The sequence below is a fragment of the Vidua chalybeata genome, chromosome 18 (assembly GCF_026979565.1).
Source record: "Vidua chalybeata isolate OUT-0048 chromosome 18, bVidCha1 merged haplotype, whole genome shotgun sequence".
NCBI lineage: Eukaryota > Metazoa > Chordata > Aves > Passeriformes > Viduidae > Vidua > Vidua chalybeata.
The window spans coordinates 8,332,712-8,338,485 of NC_071547.1; the positions used below are offsets into that span (position 1 = coordinate 8,332,712).

The 5,774-nt window shown below is 48.8% G+C and overlaps 1 long non-coding RNA gene across 1 annotated transcript; it reads left to right on the forward strand.

Annotated features, from left to right (window-relative positions):
* The first annotated feature begins 645 nt into the window (after positions 1–645).
* On the forward strand, positions 646–5,568 carry LOC128797216 (uncharacterized). The gene is made up of 3 exons (XR_008434052.1): positions 646–883; positions 3,935–4,690; positions 5,133–5,568. It is a non-coding gene; the product is annotated as an uncharacterized LOC128797216 (long non-coding RNA).
* Positions 5,569–5,774: the final 206 nt, after the last annotated feature.

Sequence of the window (5,774 nt, forward strand, 5' to 3'; positions counted from 1 at the left end):
GTTAAAAGAACCCCTCCTCTGTGGAGGCAGCACACATAGGGTATTAGTGTGGTGGAGGAGGCCAGACCTGCGCCCTGGCTACACAACCAATTGGAGCGGAAAGTGGAATCAGATGGTTTAAGTTTTCAGAGGGATTTTTTTTTTTTTTTTTTTTTTTCAGGGGGACTTTTTGAGTCATTGCATTGAGTGCTAGATCTGTGTTAAGGTCGCTCCTGCTCTGGCCGCTCTTGGGTGGTTTGGGGAAGGGAGGCGGCCGGGCGGGGGCAGGAGGTGCCGCTTCCCCTCGTGCCGTGCCACTGGCCTCGGCTGTGCCGGCTCGGGCTCGGGGCCCCGTGCAGAGACCGCACCCCTGCCCCTGCGGGCCCGGGCGGGTTGGGGGCAGCTGGCTGTGATGAGGGGAGTCTGGCCCTTGCCGTGGGGGAAAGAGTTATTTGGGGGAGCTCAGGATCAGCCTCACATGTTCTCTTCCCCAGCCAAGGCAACTACAAGGCCTTTCACTTGCCCTGTACAGGCAGGGCCAACAGTGGGATCGGCACTTCCAGGGTGATAATATTTAGCCCTATTTTCCTCCTGCATTTAGTACCATAAGTAGTCTCTTTTTTTTTTTTTTTTTTTTTTTTTTTCCGTCAGACAGCAGAGCGCTGGTAAACACCATGCAGAAAAGCCGTATTGTGGGGTTACAAAGTCTGGGCTGTTTAAGGAGCTCTGTCATTCCTTTTAATGGAGCTCACTGACGCAGATCTGGGTTCTGCCAGCCGAGGAAATATTGCTGCTGAGAAAAGGGTTATTGAAACCCACAAACTAAATATTATGAACAAGAATCAAATGGCAGGACATTCTGGAGTGTAATCCCTCCTGATTTCAGGAGAAGGGGAACGTATTGGTAAGTGGCTGTGGGTGACAGAATCCCTGAACTTGGTGGGTGAAACACACTTGGGAAGGTGATGTTTTCAGAGAGGATTATCAACCCTTACTCTCTGGAGTCTCACACCTGGGCAAGTTGACTCTTGCATGGAAGCAAGAATCCCCTTTTTTTCTGGACAGATTTGTACAAACTTGCTAGATAGACTTAAGGAGCCAGGACTGGAATGCTAAGAATTTTCTCTCTCTTAAAAAAAAAAAAAAAAAAAAAAAAAAAAGAATTAAAAAGGCAACACTTCTCAGTTTTAAAACAATGATAAAATTATTAAATAGGATGGAAAACTCTAAATCAACTTCAGCCTACAGCTGTTTAAAGTGTTTGCTTTGACCTTTGGTGATAGTGTCAATTCCGCTGCAGAAAATATATTGTAAACTATATAATGTATTTAATTGCAAGATGTCTTTTAAATGGTCTCCTTTCCTCAGGCTAGAGAACTGGCTGTGGCCAGGGAAACAAGGCTGGACTGTGCCCTTCTATGTTTTGTGAGATTGTAACTGAGATGAAAATTTAAAAAAACTGCTTGCCCCAGTGGCATCTTTAACCACAAGAAAAATAAACAAACAAAACAGCAACAAAGGGAAGGAGAATTGCCTCCCTAAGCTAAACCAGAGAAGGCAAGCTCTGATCTCATGAAGAGCAGAGGCCTCAGCTCCAGAGACTCAGCTCACTACTTTATTTATCCCAACGCTTCATCGTAAGGACACTTCAGTCTATTTGGCTCCTAACATCAGAAAAAGGGGACTTAAACACATAGCAAAGGCTCCACTACAGTAAGACTCCCCCACACACACTGCCAAAAAAAGAGCTTCCATTATTGAGCAACACATAAAGTGTTATTTCCATACTAGTCTGGGTGACATTTCCATTTAGTTTCTATAACTGTGATTAAAGGCAAGAGAGGTTTCTAAACATATCTAGAGATGCTGAGCCTCGCAGTGTATAAATAGCATGCATTTCATAATCTCGTGTTTAAACGTTTATTTTAAAATAACCCCCATATACATTCCAGAGAGTCTCCCTGCTATAGGACATAGTGCAACCCAGGCTTTGTGTATCATTTGCAAACTAGGTGGAATACTATTGGAATACTATTGAAGGCTGATTCAGTCTTTATTTTTCCTGTTCTGTTAAAAAAAAAAAAAAAAAAAAGGCAATGTGTAGGGAGGCCTGTGCCAATACACCACTTAGAGATAAGGACATTTTTGAGACGCATCTAGGCTCTCAGCACAGGTCCAGAAACATAAAGTAACTTAATTGCCTTTGCTTGGAACTTGTGGCTGACATTTCTAATTACATCCCTTACCCTCCCCTGCCAGTTGTAGGTTCTGCAACTACTGAACTATTTAAGTTGTGAGAAAGTTGTCAAATCGTGCTTTCCCCTGCACTATCCATGCATCAGCAACATCACTTCATATGCAGATTGTGTGTTTCCACTGTAAGCTTGCTGGTAGGTTTGTCTCTTGGGCCACTGGAGAAGTTAAATTGTGTGTATTATGTCCTAAGTCTTGTTTGAGATAACATCGAGGCTGAAGAGTGGAAAAGACATGATAAACAATAAACAAAATAAACTGGACGGGAATAGATGGAAAGGTAAGGCTGAGCCTAGTTGCATCTTTTTTTATGTTCTCAGTCTAACTGAATGTCTAGGTTGCAGGGATTGTTGAGAAGCAATGGCAGGATTTAACCTGAGGCTTTGCCAAGGTAACAAGAATACAGAAGTTTGATAAAACTCAGTTCTGAGCTGCTTTCAGCAATCTCTGTGAATGTGGCCTTTTAATTAGTGTGAGCAAATATTCAATATAAATAAATTATGTGGAAAAAAGATCCCTGTTTTCTTCCACAAGCATCACAAAGGATGGGGAAAAGGAGGGATTGGGACAGATTGGAGATTTTGATTATTGAGCATTAGAAAAAAACAAACACTGAATGGAGCTTGCCTAGTTCCTTTTTCTTTGGCAAGTGAGGCAGCATCAAAGAGGATGCAGGGCTGCCTCACACCAGCATGCCAAAAGCCAGGGACCTCCAATGGCAAAGACCAGCTCAATGTGGCATGGATAAATTAGCCAGGAATCCATGAATTAGGGGATTGTCCTTTCATTACACTTCAATTTAATCCACTGGAAAGCAGACTGAGGAAAGAGAAGCTTAATGTGTCAAAATCATGACCTGGTTTGGGATGGCCTGGGAATGAAATTTCCTTCCCCTTCCTCTGGGCTCTCAAGTGTTCCTACGTGACAAATGCACTGGGGCAGGTTAATTGGGAGCCAGAGTGCAGAGGAAGAGTCTAGTTGGCAAAGCATTCCTGGAGCTGGAGGTGTCTCAGCCCTTCCCTGGGAGTAATTTCTGTGGCTGTTAGTGTGTTCAACACTAAGCCAACCCCAGCTGAAGATTGTGCCTTCCAGCCTTGGACAGAAAAGGTGCTGGGGAGGGGGAAGAGAAGAAAAAGCCAAACAAAACAAGCTAGGGCAAAACACGCGTGCGTCTCCAAACACTGTTTAACCTGTGTGCATAAATGTGAAGTCAGTGCTGGAGAGCCAGCCCTGGAGATCCTGTTTTGCTTTCTAATTTTTGGTGTGTACTTAATCCCGTGATTTCCAATGAAGGGAGGGATATTTAAAACACTGGGCTTTCCAAGTAGGACAGCCCTAGAAAGGAAGTTCTCTGAGGGCTTGATGCCTGTTACTAAGAGGCTCAAAATACAACTATCAGTTAATCAAATAATAGCACTTCCCAGCCTCTGACAGCTAGGCAGCTAATTGGCTGAGGCTATTAATAAAGGAGAGAAATTTACACAGAAGAAAGTGAGAACTGGGGATGGAGGTACAGAAACCTGGATAAAATCCATACCAGAGTTAAATGTGTCCTGGGAGAAAGGGGTAGTGCCCATGCACGGATTCTGTGGGTCAGAGATTTACTCCATTCCTGCATCCTCACTCTCCCAGGAGCACATGGTGCTGTGATCCATAGGGCAGTGGACTGCTTTCTAACTTTTTACCCCTTCCCCATTTGCAGGCATGGAATGAAGCTCCCTCCAGTCACCTGCTGCAAGACACATTATCCAGCTTCCTAACCTTAAGGATGAGACCCTATCAATATTGCCTCTGCTTTTGTGATCAGGGTAGTAGTGCAATATTGCTTATAGGGTCTTTTCTTTTGAGGGTTATTCTTCATGGAGAGAAGAAAGCCACAGCAGAAAAAATAACCCCATATGCCCATCGAGTTAAGGGAAAAGTTGTGAAATGCCGAGTGTTGCTAGATAGGCGAATAATTGTACAGAGATGTTATTTGTGACAAATAATCGTGCTATTCTGGTGACTCAGGTTGTGAGTAATGGGCATATTTTTGATGCTATCTATCACACAGGATTCAAAACGGCTTCATGTTTAAAACACAAGCAGTGATTGAAACCAGAGAAACCCATCATGGTTCCTTTCTAAAATAGTATGAGTTCTGAGACGTTTGAAGGGTGTCTATATTACATACTAATGTAAACACCCACCAAAGGATGGGAGGAGATACATAGCCATACTTGCTGTTTCTGTAGCTGATCCCAGCCGAAAAACCAGTGTGGTGCAAAGCAGAGCACAGCACAAAGAGGCCGAGACTCTAATCCCCATAACCTCAGCGAAACAAAGCTCATGCCTCTGCCCGACGAGTGCGGCCCGCCGGGCTCCGCGACCGTGCCCCGCACCCGGGGCTATTCCAGGGTCGGGCGGCGCAGCGGGGCCGGGCACTGCCTCCGGCCCTTCCCGAGAGCTGCTCTCTGAGGTACGTGGGAACGAAGCAGGGATGGGGGTGTTAAATCTCCTCTCTGCTTTGTGAGGATCAGCTGGGGGCTGACAGCAGCCGGGATGGCCGAGTGGGTGGCCCTGCCTTCCATTTCAGGTGGTCCCCGCGGTCCCTTTCGGGACCTCAGGGGCCCAGGGAAAGGGGTGGTGGGAGGGGACTGAGGGCCGGATCGGGGCGCGGCGGAGCTGCCGCGGGGCCGCTGCCGCGCGTCTCCCCGGAGCTGCGGGGCACGGAGCAGGGTCCGAAGCCATACTACGGCGCCGTGCCCAGTGCCTTCCCGTTGTACGGCTGCCGCTATCCTCGGTTAACTCCCCCCCTCCCCGTGAGCTGCCCCTCAGCATCATTCCAATGGGAGGCGGCTAGCTCGGGGACAAAGCCAGGATCTTCCCACCCCACCCGGGCTCTCCCTCTGTGCCCCCAGCCCAGCAGCCGCCGCAGCTGCTGTGCCAGCGCTGGGACCACCGGCCGGGCTGCCCCTCTTTCCCTGTTGCACTACTGTCACGGTCGCAGCGAGCAGTGCAATAATGAAAGGGCGTCAGTGCGCCGGGGAGCGGCGAGAGCCGGGGACGAGCCGGTGACAGCGCGCGGGGACGGGGACGTCCCGCCGCACCCGAGAGCCACCTTAACGGGGCGGAGGGGATACACACGACACTGACGGACGGACTTTGGTTGTGCAACTTTCTTTGTTTAAACACGCAGCGGCGGAGAGCGTGCGCGCAGGGGCAGGACAAGGTGAGCGGCTCCGCGCACCGCTTGCCCCGGGCCCGCCGCCGACCCAGGCCGCGCTCCCCGCGGCCGCGGGGCCTGGGGCAGCCCCTCTGCTGTACCCGGCCAACACCAAATAAATAAAAGTGACCCCCGAGTCCCCTGTCCCTGCCTTTTCTTCCTGGTGGGTTTCTTGCAGGTCAGCAGCCTCCCTGGCAGCCCCTCGCAGATAAAAATGCCCTCGACGAGTTTTTGCCCTGCGATCCGGTGTGCTGCTCGCCCGTTTGGTCTTGTGGGGAGAGGCCGAAAACGCGAATAGGAAACGAGCGTCTTCCTTCACTGTGGAGCCTGAAAAACT